The sequence below is a fragment of the Microtus pennsylvanicus genome, chromosome 4, assembly GCF_037038515.1.
Source record: "Microtus pennsylvanicus isolate mMicPen1 chromosome 4, mMicPen1.hap1, whole genome shotgun sequence".
NCBI lineage: Eukaryota > Metazoa > Chordata > Mammalia > Rodentia > Cricetidae > Microtus > Microtus pennsylvanicus.
This window is the reverse complement of record NC_134582.1, coordinates 79,719,431-79,736,074: the sequence shown is the minus strand read 5'-3', so window position 1 is coordinate 79,736,074 and position 16,644 is coordinate 79,719,431. Positions and strand designations below refer to the sequence as shown.

At 47.8% G+C, this 16,644-nt stretch overlaps 1 long non-coding RNA gene across 1 annotated transcript; it reads left to right on the top strand.

The window, feature by feature from the left end:
• The first annotated feature begins 216 nt into the window (after nucleotides 1–216).
• On the top strand, nucleotides 217–2,646 carry LOC142848753 (uncharacterized). The gene is made up of 3 exons (XR_012910466.1): nucleotides 217–437; nucleotides 1,978–2,082; nucleotides 2,438–2,646. It is a non-coding gene; the product is annotated as an uncharacterized LOC142848753 (long non-coding RNA).
• Nucleotides 2,647–16,644: the final 13,998 nt, after the last annotated feature.

The following is a 16,644-nucleotide window of genomic DNA, read 5'->3' as shown; positions in this document are numbered from 1 at the left end:
GGGGGGGCTGTGAGAGCACTTCCCAAGGGGCAGAAGTGAGTGGCTATTGTATTATCCTTCCCATTTGCTGCGGCCACAATTCACAAGCTCTTGTCGCTCTCACAGCCCTGGGGTGGCTGCCACCAGCCCCTCCTCTTTACAGATGTTCTATGGGATAAAGCAAAGGCTGGAGACAAGAGGAGCTCTTTCAAGGTCAGAGGAAGTTGGGTCCACTAGGAATAGCTCCCCAGTTCTCAGACAGCCAGGTCCAGGGAAGCACCAGGAAATTTGCTGTTGGCCACGCATGTGGAAAGAGGAAGAGGACAGGCCATGAGAAAGACTGGCCATGAGCAGTGACGCTGGATTCCACGGTTCAGCCATGACCAACGCTTCAATAAGGAGAAAGCAACTACCCAGGACACCCTTTCCAAGGGACAGTTCCAGAAGCATAACCAGAGGTAGGATTTGCCACTTTCCTGCTCAGCATCCACCCATTGCTCCTCAGTCACAGCCTCTCATTCTCCTGGGGGAAACTGCCGGTCTCACCCATCCAGCCTTAACAAGGCTGATAATCTAGATCTAACCCAGCTGACAGATCTCAACCCCTGCCCGTGACGATTGGCTCAGGCAGTTATGTGATCTGAAACAAAGCAATGAAAATCAGGAATCAGGAGAAGAACCCTCTCCTCTGCTGGACGACTAACAAGGGGCATACAGGCTAGCAGTGTGCAGCCATCTTGACTCTGTACAGGAGAAGCTAGCCTGAGCAAGCAACCAGCAGCAGCATGAAAGCAAGGGCAGGAAGCAGAGAACGGCAGGTTTTTCTCTCTGAACCCAATCAATCCGAAGCACAGTCTTGTCCTGAAGCAATAGCTGGGTTTTCGGACACTTCTTGGGATAGGTTGACACCATTCATTTCAGGGACAGAGCCCTGTGGAATTGGGAATAATTGGTTTAAACAAAAATCTGGGCAGGGCTAGGTGGAGATCCCCAATAACAAGTTCAGCAACAAGAGTGACTGCTTCCTTCAAAGAGAGCGCAGAGTAAGTAGAAGTGAGCTGCTAGAGGAGAGGAGCTCAGGCTGCCCCAGAACCCCCTCTTCATCTCACCTCTGCAGTACCAGCCACATCCCAGGCTGCCCCAGAACCCCCCCTCTTCACCTCACCTCTGCAGTACCAGCCACATCCCAGGCTGCCCCAGAACCCCTCTCCAGCTCACCTCTGCAGTACCAGCCACACTTCCAGGCTGCCCCAGAACCCCTCTCCACCTCACCTCTGCAGTACCAGCCACATCCCAGGCTGCCCCAGAACCCCCTCTTCACCTCACCTCTGCAGTACCAGCCACATCCCAGGCTCTCCCAGAACCCTCTTCACCTCACCTCTGCAGTACCAGCCACATCCCAGGCTCTCCCAGAACCCTCTTCACCTCACCTCTGCAGTACCAGCCACATCCCAGGCTGCCCCAGAACCCCCTCTTCACCTCACCTCTGCAGTACCAGCCACATCCCAGGCTGCCCCAGAACCCCCTCTTCATCTCACCTCTGCAGTACCAGCCACATCCCAGGCTGCCCCAGAACCCCCTCTTCACCTCACCTCTGCAGTACCAGCCACATCCCAGGCTCTCCCAGAACCCCTCTCCAGCTCACCTCTGCAGCACCAGCCACATCCCAGGCTGCCCCCAGAGCCCCCTCTTCACCTCACCTCTGCAGCACCAGCCACATCCCAGGCTGCCCCCAGAGCCCCCTCTTCACCTCACCTCTGCAGCACCAGCCACACTTCCAGGCTCTCCCAGAACCCCTCTTCACTTCACCTTTGCAGCACCAGCCACATTTCTACAAATGAGATGACCAGGCATTTAGAAATATTGCTCAGAAAGGACTCTGGCTGCCTCAGTGACCCTCTGGTCCTGAGTTAGTCTCAATACTTTAAGAAAATTCTTTCCCTTCCTAGAAGGATGTGAGTTGTCTCTTCTATAAAGTGGAAATGCTTTTTCGCATAGTGTTGGAGACAAGGGAAGTGGAGAGCAAACAAGACACACCCACCCTCGGGGACAGGAAGAACTTGACCTGCTACAGCCCTCCGTGGGACACCAGTCTTCTACAAAGTAAGGAAAGATTTCAGGTAGAAAGTGCTTCCTTTGCAAGTATATCTGACGCTGGTTTCTAAAGATACAGATTGAAATACAAATGGGTCCGACCGTCTGATGCTTCAAAGTGATACAGAGGGAGAGAGTGGGGAGGGGGAGACACAGAAGCTGCGAAGCTGTAATAAATGTCAGGGAGGTCACTGCTGCTTTTACTAATAGTGTCTCATTTGCAATTTTTAAAATAAAATGTCAAAAACTAAATAAGTAAAAAGCCCTGCCTGATACCAGGATGGACTGCTCCAGGGCACGTAGCCGGGCAAAGGGAAACAAAAGGAAGTGACTGGAATAACCACTTGGGCTCTCTGGTTTCCAGGGAGGCTAAGGCAGAGCCGAAACCAACAGTTACTTGAGTCTTCATTGACGAGAGGGGAGAGTGTTATAGAAGTCCTTAGGAGACAAGTGGAGAAGTTTCCCAATGGGCGGAAGTGTCCCACCTTGACAAAACTCCTCAGGTACCAAGAGCAGCAAAGAAGCCACAGAACCATTAGTCCTGCAGCATCCCAGAGCTGTTGGAGTGAGACGGGGAGCATCACCATGGTAACCAATGGGTACCAATGTCCAGAGACAAGGTGACCCTCAGGAAAGATTCAGCAAGGTCCAAGAATGTGAAACGCCATACCTTAAACCAGGGGTGAGATGCCCCACGGGGACTGACACTGACCTTCTGGTCTGTCAGAGATGATTGGGTTTTAAATTGATTTTAAAAAAATTAAGAGCTGTGGGCTGGTGAGCACAAGGCAGGAAGCCATGGCAACGCTCATCATTGTGGGGTCCAAAAAGAAGGGTTCTGACCTTGTGAGTGAGACCCTAGACATGTCCTTTGTCTCCTCAAGACACAGCTGCTTTATCTATAAAAATAAGAATTGTAGGACCTGGGAGGGTGGGACCTGCTGGAAAGGTTCCAGCATGGGGGGGGGCAGCCTAGCACAAGGCCCAGGGCAACCCTGGCTCCTTTGTCCTCCTCCACACAGGGCAATCCTGGCTCCTTTGTCCTCCTCCACACAGGGCAATCCTGGCTCCTTTGTCCTCCTCCACACAGGGCAATCCTGGCTCCTTTGTCCTCCTCCACACAGGGCAATCCTGGCTCCTTCCTCCTCCACACAGGGCAATCCTGGCTTTCACTTCTTCCTCCTCTCCACTCCCTGCATCTAAGAAGCGGGCGCGTAAATGGAGCTGTAATTAATATGCAGTCGGCAAAGGCTAATTAAGAATTTATTTTTGCTCCTTGACTAATGACAGTTTGAAGTCTGTTTTCTCATTTTCCTGGTTGGCAACACAGAGTCCCCAAAGTCCTCTGTCATGAGTCAGGAGGCCCTGGTTGGAGCTGCAAACAGGAATTAGTCATCGCAGAAGCCAACTGCACATCCCCGGGTCATCTGCGTCCATGGGCAGTGAAGACAAACTCACACAGGCAGCTCCCAGCTTCCTCTCAGCTCGCTCCTTTCCTGGTCTTCTCCACCTCGAGCACTCAGACGCTGCTGTCTTCCAGGACTATCTTAGATTACCTCCCTTGCCCACATCTCCCCATCCCAGCCCGAGCCAAGGCTGCAGGCTGCATCACACTCTTGCCATCTGCCCACGTCCAGCCACATCCCCATTTTCTCCCGGCTTCAAGCTGCCATCTCATCTTAGCCAGAACTCTACACGGATCTTGCTCCATCCTCCCTATGCCTGACAGTGAGTTTTCCCCAAATATAAAGCAGAACACTTAAAATATTAACCAAAGCTCTCTACTGGTTCCACATGGGACTAAGAACAGAGGCCTGCTCCACCCAGCAGCCGCTAACCCAGACTTCCCACTCTTCTCATTAAACACAGCTCCATCTTTGCCTGTACAGTGTCACAACTTTAGGACCTTTCTGTTTCTCTGCCACACTTTCTCTTACTTTTAAAGTCTTTAAGCCTTACTGCAGCTGCCTCCTCCTTTCTCAGGTGCTGGTTCTGGTGTCTCTTTCCTCGGGAGACAGGCTCCCCGACTGTACCCTGTAAAGCAAGCCTCTCTGTCCCACAGCTCTGTGATGTAAAAGTGTGCCAAAGATAGCCCTGTGGATTGGTCCCAAGGTTGTTTCCTCACAGCAGACTGAGTCTAGTTAATTCAAAAACCCACAGTGGAAAACTCAAATGGCTACGCATCTACTTGTTTTTAGAATAGCTCACTAAAGAAACGTTTTTATTTACTCTGGACCGGAAGCTATGCATATTCCATATACCTTCTTCTGCTGGATATTAACAAAAATAACTTATAAGTATCAGGGCTCTACTGCCTCTGGGGAAAACTGACACCAAGGCCTTGATGTATCCTGAGCAACATCACCTGGATATGTCAACATCACCTGGATATGTCAACATCACCTGGATATGTCCACGTAGCCCAGAACCTCAGCTTTTAGGGTTCTCTTGTCCTCTGCCACTTTGGGATGGTAGCTCCTTGAACAAAACTTCTTTTAAAAGCCCCTAGGCTCTCCCATCCCCCTCCCCTCTATCAGCCATGCTAAACCATTTCCCTCATACTATTGTTCTTCTGAGACTGTGTGGTTAATTTGTTTTTTGTCTCTCTTTTTGTCTCTCTCCCTCATTAAAATATAAAATCCACATAAGCAGGCGAGAAGGCTATGAAAAATAAATTTGCATGCTGCCCTAGTTACTTTCCCGTTGCTGTGAGGAGACCATGGCAAAGGCAGCTTACGGAGGAGTTGATTTGGGCTTGCAGTTCCGGAGGGAGATCCATCAGGGTGGGCAGAGGCAGATGCCTCAGATCAAGCAGTAGTACTTCTCAGTCTCTACTCCAGAGAAGCGTCCCCACATCCTTCCAAGGAAGAATATTTAAAACCATCCTCTGTGGGGTGGCGCACGCCTTTAATCCCAGCACTTGCAGCAGGGCCAGGTGCAGCTCTGTGAGTTCAAGGCCAGTCTGCTCTACAGTGTGAGTTCCAGGACAGCAAGGACTATGTACAGAGATCTTGTCTCAAAAAGAAAAAAGATATTTAAAAAATGTAAAATAAGAATTTGAACCACCAGTAAGCTAGAGTAGGCATCGTCTTCTCTATTCTTCACATAGGTACAGCTGAAAATCCTGGGGATCATGCACACAACAAACACCAAAGGACTCAAAGGTAGAAGAAGGAAGGCAGATTAAAGAGGATACAAGGAACACATGATGTTAAAATTTGTGGGACTTTCTTGCCTGCGGTGTCACAAATCAAAGCTAAAGAAGACAGCAGCTGAGAAATGCCTACGTACACCAACCCAAATGATAAAACCCACAAAAGGGCTTCCTTTTGGGCTAGTTAAGGCTTTCTGCTGCTACGACAAAACATCTGAGGGAAACAATGTGAGTTCGTTTTGGCTGTGGTTTCAGTGTTTGGTCAGCTAGCTCCTGCTGCTGCGTTGCGGTGAGCAGAGCATCCTGACAGAAGGACAGGAAAAAACGAAGTTGCCCACTGTGTGGCAGCGGGGTAGAAGAAAGACAGACTGAAGGAAGGGACCAGGGAAAGAGCACTTTTCAAAGGCGTGATAAACCCTACCTTTTAAGTCTCTAGTCCAATAATGCTATCAAGTTATGAGTCTATCAACAGATTAATCCATTTAAAAAGCCAGAGCCCTCTTATTTCAGTCACTTCCAAAAGCCTTCGGGGGTGGGCATTTTCCATGCAAAGGACCACTAAATGTGCAGCTCAGAAAGACAGAAAGCCATTTATCAACAATTGATAAATTGAGAGAAAGACTATAGACCGACCCCTTGCCACCAAGTTATGGCCAAGCTGGGAGACTTGACCTCCATCCCACCTGGCTATAAGCTTCCGACCCCAGCCTTAGATACTGTCAACAAGTGGGGAGCAGTAGTAAGCCCCTCTCACCTGGGGTGGCAGGGAAAGATTACTCCTTCCAGCCAGGCGGTGTCAATGGAGATGTTGTATGGAGCTGGATAAAATGGGTCAACTCCCTGAAAACTGCAACTACTTCCGTCTTCCCAAATAAGAAGTAGATCATTTGGGGAGCTCCATTAAGGACTCCAATTCATAATTTTAAACCTTCCAAAAACAATCTCCAGACCCAGATGGCCTCACTGAAGAATCCACCAAATGTTCAAAGTCGCACCAGTTCTGTGCGATCTCTCCCAGAAAACAGCCAAGGGAGAAACACAGCCACGCTCACTCTATGAAGCTAGTACTACCACGATACTAAAATCAAAGATAAACACAGACTCCAGGGGAGGGGAGAACCATGACCACAGACCAGTGTCCTTCATGAATATAGATACAACTTCCTCGGCAAAATATTAGCAAACAGAATTTGTAATATTTCACCATGAAATGCATCAAATATCTTAAAACCAACCCTCTATATTAACAAGGCAAAGAAGAAAAATAGTATGGTAAGGGATCGATGTCAAAAGATTCAATGACCCATTCATAATCAAAACTCTGAGGAAAAATAGGATTAGGGAGAACTACTTAACCTCGATCAAAATGTCTACACAAAGTCTACAACCAACACTGTAGCTAATATGCGCATGGAGAAAATGGCATGTGTTTCCTCCTTAAAACAGAAAGGACTAGCGCATCTAATCTTTGCACTCTTATTCCTCCTGGGTACTAAAAGCTATAGCCAGTGTCATAGTGCAAAGGTGTGTGTGTGTGTGTGTGTGTGTGTGTGTGTGTGTGTAATATATATATATAAGAATTGAGCTTGGAGAGATGACTTCAGCAGCTAAGAGCTCAGGGTGCTCTTCCAGAGGACCCAGTTTCAATCCCCAGCATCCACATGGCAGCTCACAACCATGGGTAACTCTAGTTCCAGGTAATCCGATAACTTTTGTTGGCCTCCACAAGTACCAGGCACAGACATGGTGCACAGACATACATGCAGGCAAAGACTCATACCATAAAAAAATAAAATTAAAAAAATTAAATACAACAAAAGAAATTAAAAGTATGCCAACTAAGGCTGGGGAGACTGCTCAGCGAGAAAAGGACTTCTAGCACTAGCATGAGGGCAGAAGCTCAGATCCCTCGACGCCAGCACTCACGGGTGGAAACGGGATGTCCCAAAGGCAAGACAGCTAGCCAACCAAGCCAGAACAGAACTCTGGGTTCAGCAAGAGACCTTGCCTCAGGATGTCACGTGGAGAACTCAATGTAAACCTCGGGCCTTCACATGTACTCATACACACACACACACATACACACACACACACACACACACATATGAATATACATACATGTGTGCAAATACCCTGCATTCATATCATACATGCATGCATATGCACCCTAGAGGTATGCAGACTGTGCAGGAATAAACAAAAGTATCAATAGTTTCAGATGTCATAATTATATATGTACAACATATATAATTAATTCTAAGGAACATAAAAATAAAACCAAAACCTTAACTATGAGTGAATCTGGCAAGACTGAGGAGTAAGATAAGCATGCAAAAATCAGGCATGCTTCTGGATGCTAGTGCCAAGATGCTACAAGCTCCAATCCAATGCCACTTGCAATCACTCAGAGGAGAGGAAGTGACATACCTAACAAGACATGTGCAGGACTTATGTGCTGAAATATACAGTGCTGATAAAAGAAATCAAAGGCCTAAATCAGGTTATATAAAGACTGCCGTCCTCACAGAGCAGAAGACTTGACATAGCAAAAATATTAGTTTTCCCCAAAATTAATGTACAGATGCAACACAATATCCAAACCCAAGAAATATTTTTATAGCTATAGGAAAGACTATTCTAAAACTCATGTAGAACAGAAAAGTAGCTAGAATAGCTAATGTAATTTTAAAAATCAAGAATAATGTGAGAGAAATCAGTCTACTCGATTTCCAAACTTAGGTTGTCCTCATTGTATAGAAGTTCACTGAGATGTATAGACTTTGGGTCTGGTAAATATCAGGGTATAAAGTCTTATTTGCAACATTTCCTTTTTTATTACTTTATTAATACTAGGCATCAAAATTTCCACTTCCTCCCCTCCACCCACTTCCCTCTCACTCCCCCACTCACCCTCCTCCCCTCCCTGTCCAGTCCTAAGAGAGGGCAGGGTACCCTGCCCTGTAGGAAGTCCAAGGCCCTTCCCCCTTCATCCAGGCCTAGGAAGGTGTGCATCCAAATAGACTAGGGTCCCAAAAAGCCAGTACATGCAGTAGAGACAAATCCCAGTGCTATTATGATTGGCTTCTCAGTCTGCCCCAATGTCAGCCACATTCAGAGGCTTCAATTTGATCTCATGCTCATTCAGTCCCATTCCACATGGCTTTGGTGAGCTCCCATTAGATCAGGCACACTGTGTCAGTGGGTGGATCATCCCCTCGTGGTCCTGACTTCCTTGGTTATATTCTCCCTCCTTCTGCTCTTCAACTGGACCTTGGGAGCTCAGTTCAATATTCCAATGTGGGACTCTGTCTCTATCTCCATCTGTCGCTGGACGAAGGTTCTATGGTGATATTCAAGATAGTCATCAGTCTGACTACAGGACAAGGCCAGTTCAGGCACCTTCTCCTCCACTGCCCAGGGTCCTAACTGGGGACATCTCTGTGGACATCTGGGACCCCCTCTAGCCTCTTGCCAACCCCACAATGCCTCCCTGAATTAAGATATCTTCTTCTCTGCTCCCATATCTGTCCTTCTTCCATTTCAACCATCCCACTCCCCCAAACTCCCCCCAACTTTTTGTACTAATGTTTATAAAATTATTATTTTAAGGTTTAAATAGTTGCAGGAATCAAGACTATGATGTATGGAACAGAGCCAAGAATCCAGAAAGAGACCCGTGGAAATACACCCCAGAGATCTCTGACAGAGGAGCAAAAGTTGAGCAGATGCAGACAATGGGCACTGAAAGCATCTGAATGCTATAGCTCAAAAAAAAATTAAAAAACCCTTCAAACTAAAGCTCACATCTTATACAAAATTTAAAATGGATCATAGACTTACACAGAAAGCGCTAAGACATAAAACCTTTTTAAAAATAGAAGATCTTCTGGGTCTAGAGCGAGGCAAAGAATCTCTAGGCTCAACATCAAAACTCTAATTTGCAAAAGGAAAAATTGAAAATGGATCTCATTAAAATTTCAGCTCCTTCTCTGTGAACGATATTGTTACTAGGATAAGAAGGTGAGCAGGAGGAGAAGGCCCACGAACGTTCGCCGACAAAGGACTGGGGTAGTAGCCACAAGTAGCAAGTCTAGATCTGAGCCTCGTTATTTAATTATACTGAAGAGTGAGTGGTATGCAGAATTGTCCACAGGTATCATAGCAAGTCTGGCCTGGTAGCACCTTCCTGTAATCCCAGCTACTCAGGAGGCTGAGGCAGGAGGATGACAAGTTCAAGGCCTGCCTGGGCTACAAAGTGAGTTCAAAATGAGACTCTGTCTCAAGATATAAGAAGAAAACAAAAGGTTCTGGGGATCTAGTTCTGTGGTAGTGTATTTTCCAAGTGTGGAGAGCACAGAGCTCAATTCCTAGAAACCCCCCCTCAAGCCATAAACTGTGTGATTCCAGTTATAGTGCTTTATGCTCTGGTTAGTTTTATGTCAGCCTGACACACACTAGTCATCTGGGCAGAGGGGACCTCAACTGAGAAGATACCTCCACCAGTGGCCTGTGGGCAAGCCTGTGGTACATTCTCTTGTTTGATGATCGATGTAGGAGGACCCAGTGCACTGTGGACGATACCATTCCTGGGCAGGGTGCCCCAAACTGTAGACAAAGGCAGGCAGACCAAGGCAAGGGGAACAAGCAAGTAAGCAGGGTTTCCACACAGTCTCTGCTGCAGTTCCTGCCCTGACTTCCCTCAGTGATGGACTGTGACCATGGAGTGTGACCTGAGGGGTGCAGAATGAAATAAACCCTTTCCTGCCTGGGTTGGTTTGGGTCATGATATTTTATCTATGCAGTAGAAACCCTAACTAAGACATATCGCTTAGTTCGAGTTTCTACTAAGGCAAAATTATCAACTCTTAAGTAAGAAAACATATCTGTGTTGTTTGGCGTGGGGTTGACTAGAAAGAGGAATGAGGGGATTTGGGAGGAACTTACAGAAATGTTTTACATATTGTTTGGGGTAGTAGTTACATGATTGAATACATTTATCAAAATTAATAGAACTATGTACCTAAAATATACCCAATCATATATAAATTTCACAATAACACACCTAATTTTAAAAATGACTCTAAGAACTTAGCAGTAGAACCAAGAACAAAATAAGCAAAAACTACGAAGATATACTTCATCCAAGAAGGAATGGGGTGGTATGTGAGCTCAGCAAACAATTGTCAGCAGCACTAGCCATGAGCACAGCAAACAGCGGTCAGCAGCACTAGCCTTGAGCACAGCAAACAGCGGTCAGCAGCACTAGCCTTGAGCACAGAAGTGGTCAGCAATACTAGCCATGAGCACAGCAAACAGCACTAGCCTTCAAGAAGCAGAAAGCAAGGCCACAGGGCATGTTGCTACAACTGTTGGGATGGTTACAGCAGAAAATGCTTACAACATTGAATGCTGATGAAGACGTGGGGAGAGAGCACCATCCCTCTGTTGCTGGTGTAAGTGTGGCGTGGTAGCCACTACTAAATTCAGCCTGGTGGATTCTTAAAAGAGCAAACTGGATGCCTACCACACAACTGATCATCAACCCCATCCCTGGAACTTCCCATGGAGGAGTCCAGCCTGAGCTTACACCAACAGCCCATGCATGGATGTTCAGGATGCTCGCAGTGGCATCTGACAAGGCGACTGTGGTAATGGCTAAGAAAAACATTATCAAAGCACAGCAGACTTGATGACTCTCCAGAGAGTTCCGCTAAGTGAAAGTCAGTGAGGAAAGCTGCACATCATGTGACTCCATCTGCAGTGTCTTTGGAACAACAGTTTTAGCGGGAGAACAGCTTAGTGACTGTCAGGGGAGAGTGGGATAGGATGGGTGTGACTGACAGGGTGACCTGAAAGACCCTGTTCTGTGTGACTTGACTGTAGCCATGTCAACATCCTGGTTTTTATATTTTCCTGTAACTTTGCAAGAAACTAGGTTAAACAGATATAAGACTTCTCCATATTGTGCATATATCTCCAATTCAAAAGCTTATTTAAAAATAGTAATACTTAGAGCTAGCGAGACACTTCAGTGGCTAAGAGCACTCGCCGCTCTTGCAGTAGACCTGAGTTCAGTTTACAGCACCCTTGCCAGGCAGTTCACAGTTGCCTCTGATTCCTGTTACAGGGACTCCAGCGCCCTCTCCTGACCTCCAAGGACACCTGCGCTCACATGCACGTACCTAGCACAGACCACACATACACAAAATTAAAAATAATAAAAATGAATCTTTTTAAAGTAATAATACTATAATTGTTAGCAGCATTGCTGGTATTCAAGGGAGAAAAGTTTAGAATCACAGTAGAGAAATGGTAGATCATAACAGAATGTTGCATAGAGTAAGTATCTAACGTTGTAACATTTCTGAATGTGTGTGTGTGTGTGTGCGCGCGCGCGTGCGCATGTGTGTGTGTGTGTAAACCTAAGTTTTAATTCCTCGGTGGCAAATGCCCAGAAATGTACTTGCTGGACTGCAAGGCAGACAGACAGATAGGTAGGTAGGTAGGTAGATAGTAGATAGAAAGCAGAAAAATAGATGGATGGATGGATGGATGATAGATGGATGACAGAATTCTTTATAAAGCATAGTATCATTTATAAGAAAATGTGTACACACAAGTGTACACACACACACATGCACAGAGGACTAGCCTGGGAGAGGGGCAAACTCCAGCTATGGGGGGAGTTTGAGTGGGCGCGGGGCACCAAGTGTGATGGGCACCTGTGCTTTCTGTATGATAGGGAGAATATATGCAGTTCTGACTAAAGCCTTAAAAATTAATTTTTCAAAAGCAGCTCTCACTGGGAAATGTGGTCCTAGAGCGGGGAAGAGGCCTGGCAGCCCTGAGCCTGGTAGCTTTGCCAGCCCTTCCCCCTCTGCTCTAGGCAAGGGAGCCTGAGCAAGAGTTGTTGCATGACTCACTGACTCCATCCTCTGGCACTGGGCCTGCTCCCCGACTCTTACAGCCCCACACTGACCATCTCCACCCTCAGCCTTGGTCTAACACTCAGGCCAGTCTAACCCATCCCTGGACTCCGATGTGCTGCTCCTTAGAAAGATCCCCAGGATCTCAGTGCCCAGCAAACACCAGGCCACACTTCCACAATGTCCACCAGGTTTGGTGGACGTCACTGTCCACTGCCCCTCCGCCATACCTCCCATCTCTATCGAGGCCCCAGCTCCTCTGTTCCCTGGACTCACCTTGGCACAGAAAATACTGGCACCAGAAAAAGATGGCAGAAAGGTAAGCATTTAGTTTCTACATCCTTCCAGACCACTCTTTGGTAGCCCCAAATTCTCCCTGTGGGCTTCTTTCCCTGGGCCACTGAGCTCTCGGGGTTCTGCCATTGAGCTCCCAGGTTCCACCACTGAGCTTCCAGGGGTTCCAGTAACCCTTCTTTCTTCTTGCCCTTTGAAACTAGCTTCCCTGTGGACATTATTTTCTGAGTCCCTGGCGTGGTTCACAGTGTGGAAATAAATACTTCCGTCACTGAACCGTTTGCTCCTCTTCCCTGGTCAGCCACACCCACTCACCACCCGCTGGAGCAAACAACAGCACATGTGCTCCCCAGAGCTGTGCTCTAGCGTGTTTTCAGGAACCCCAAGGGTTGGGGCTGGAGAGATTGCTCAGCAGTAGGAGAGTGAGGTTTGGTTCCCAGCACCCACATGGGTCAGCTCACCGACACCTGTAACTGAGGTTCCAGAGCTCCAGATGCCCTCTTCTGTCCTCCAAAGACACCAGAAGCACATGTGGTGGGCATACATACATACATATACATACATCATACATAATACGTACAGGCAAAACATTCATACACATAAAATTAAACACTTAAACAAACAAACAAGAAGTCTGAGATGGTGCACACTTTTAATCCCAGCCCTCAAGAGGCAGAGGTAGAGGCAGGAAGATCTCTATGAGTTCAAGGCTAACCTGATCTACATAGTCAAGTACAATACCAGTCAGAGCTACATAACCAGACCCTGCCAAGAAAGAAAAGGAAGGAAGAAAGGAAGGAAGGAAGGAAGGAAGGAAGGAAGGAAGGAAGGAAGGAAGGAAGGTCCCACAGGCTGACTCTGACAGGACTAAGTAATGGGCAGCGTCCATCAACAGCTCCCTGGATAAATAAGAGAACAAACAACACAGGATAGCCAGACACATGGATGGGCAGAACGGCAGGGGACACAGGCCTGGGTACACAAATGGCAGATGGATACCCAGATCTCACTTTCACAAACTTCAGTCCCAGTGGAGATGTCTTGAGTGCCCACCACTCACCAGGTCAATGGGGAGCCCTGTATGCTCTGTAAAGGAAAAGACACCCTTTCTGCCACCCACTCACACCCAGGGCAGGAAAGCCCCATCCTTTACCTGTGGTTTTACTTTCCAAAGTCTCCACATCTGTGATCAACTGGAGTCTTTCATATTAAATGGAAAATTCCAGAAATACATAGTCTGTGAGTTTTAAGCTGTGCACCATTCTGATTTGCACACCCCTTGATCTTCGGGGATGTGAGTCATCCTCTGACTGGCATATCCAGACTGCCTGTGCCACCAGCTGTGCGGTCACTTAGTCACAGTAGGGCCGTCAGATCTACCATCGCAGGAATCCGCCGTTTGGGTTCAAGTAATCCCTTCTTACTTATTTATAGCCCAATGTGCAAAAGCGGTGATGTTAGTAACTCAGATATGCCCAAGGGAAGCCAGGAAATGTTTGAAGTGAAAACGTGTGTCACAGACACCTGCTGTCCACATAGAAATCTTCCAGGTAGCTTCAGCCGTCAGCTTAACAAGCCCAGAGTTATCTGAGGGAATCCCAGCTCGGGGGTTGCTTCCATCAGACTGGCCCATGGGCCTGTCTGTGGGCATTTTCTTGTTCTTGATTACTGATGGATATGGGAGGGCCCAGTCTACTGTGGGCAGTGCCACCTGGGCAGGTGGTCCTGGGTTGTTTATGAAGCTGGCTGAGCAAGAACCAGATGAGCAAACCAATAGGCAGCATTTTTCTGGGGTCTCTGCTTCAAGATCCTCTGAGTTCCTGCCATAGCTTCCCTCATTGGTGGACTAAGCTGTAAGCTAAGTCAACCCTTTCCTCCCCGAAGTCGCCTTTTGGTCAGGGTGCTCATCATGGAAGCTAGGACAAGGAAGGTCGCAGTGTGCATGACTCATGACTGTCTAAGCTTTCTGGCATCCTTAAGATCTCGGGTCAGGTTCCCTGACCACCTGATGAAGTGGGCACCTCATCATATGAACCACACACCAAAGCATACTCTCTCTGGTAGCTGAAATGCATGCAAGTCTCCACACTAAAGGGCAGCTCTTCAGCCAACACCAGCTGGGTGTTATATGATTTAACTCCAACCTGGCATGATCTACCTGGAGTTACAGACCCCACAGGGCAAGGCCCTTCACTCGAAAGCACTCCCAACACCTGAGATGAACATCAAAGCCACAGCTTGTCACCTATGCTTTTGACTTACCGCCTGTGAATCGTGGTCCCCATGGCCCCTTTTGGTCCATTTGTCTGCCAGAGCAGCTCACAGGACTTAAGGCCACCGACCTATTTATTACTAAAGAAATCATAAAGGCATCAGACAAGGAGATGCATGGAACAAGGTATGCTAGAGGAAGTGGAGGCCTTTGGGTTCTAATGCCACTTGCTCAGGAAGGAGCAGTTACGGAAGCCTGCCCTTTGGGGCTTTACAGAAGTTCCCTTACATAGGCACACTGATAAAATTACCAGCCAGTGGTGACCAATCCTCAGTGCCCCTGCCCCCAGTGGAGACCAGGCAGCTATGCTGAAAGTTTATCCTCTGATCAATTGGTCTCCCTGGCAACCGGTTCCCACCTACCTGTATACTCTGCAGGAGCCCCCTAAATATAAGAACAAAAGGTATTTCCATCACTTAGCAAACTGGGGAGGTCTTAGGTACCCTGTGTCAGGAACTAGGGCCAAAGACCAAATATCAGAAGCCACGATTCTCCTTGTGCCCTCCCTGCCCCCATCTACAATGGTCTCAGGGGCACTGTCAGAAATGGAGGGACCCAGAGACCAAGGTCTCAGTTTCTCATTCATCACAAGATCATAATCATCCAGTGTCCATAACGGACTGTAAGACAGGAATAGTATGGAAAGGACAATCAGGAAAGCAGCAACTCAGAGGTGGAGGTCATTTGCTCAAGGTCACAGGTGCACCCACTTTCAGCTTCCTAGACTTGCAACCCTGATGGCATGGAGATGACTCCAGGATCCCAAGGTCTAAGACAGGGACTCACCTGCCTCCCATAGACCCCCACTCTCAGCTCCTGCCTGACTCCTGTTCTCTCAGCCCCTGCTTGGCTTCCACACACTTACATTCAGGTTTCTGAGGACGTCTGGTCTGCCTGAGAGGCCCAGAGCAGCAGGGAGCCCACCCACGCCCGGCTGAAAACCCTGTTTACCTCTCCAGCCTGCAGGAGCTTTGTAAATCTGAAGATTTCTGTTCAAAGAAAAACTGCCTGGCTTGTGAGGAACAGCCTCAGGCAACAGCTCTCCTTGGCTTGCCTCCGCTGGCTCAGGGGACAGCGAACATGGCCATCCCAGCTCCACAAGCTGCACTGGACACTCTTCCTTGAGCCTCAGAGACAACTGGTATCTTAGGGCTCCCCTGCCAGAAGACAATGACAAGCCAACAGACTATCACAGGGGATATACAGACTTCCCGGACGTCCTCCCCCAACTTTCCGTGGCTTCTCCTGCTCTGCAAACTTTCTGTACAGTCTGATTTGGCCTTGCCTTGGCTGTGCAGACTGATGAGCAGGTTTCCTCCTGTTTGGCTGCTAGAAAACTAAAGCATGCAAGTTTAAAGGGCCTGGGAGAGGCCACGCCCCCACCGCGGGACAAGCAAAGCCAGGTTCCACTGCTAAGTGCAAGGTTTGGGGCAGCTCAGCTTGGTTGGGCAGCATCCTCATGGAAGCAGCAGGCGTCATTTAGTTCCATCATTATTTATGCAGAGCACGTTGGAACAGGGCCCTTGGTGATTAAAGCGCCTCGGGACAGAAAAGCCTGCTGAAACATTAGTGACAATACAAAACAACAGCATCAAGGGGGACAGCTCAGGACCAAAGCTGAGGAGTGCAGCTAAGGACATGACCTCATCGCTTTGCCCTTGGGAGATGACCCTTCACCAGGGGCTCTGCCATTTTCTAGACCAGGCTGATCATCATTATCATTATCAACTATCATCATTATCATTATTGACTATCATCATTAGCATCATTATCATTATCGACTATCATCATTAGCATCATTATCACTATCGAGCATCAATCCTGACTCACATCTCAGCTCTGACAGCTCTGGCTACGTGACCTATGAGCCACAGTGTAGTGGACCGTTTACTTGGGGTAACACACATGAGACTGTGAGCTGAAAA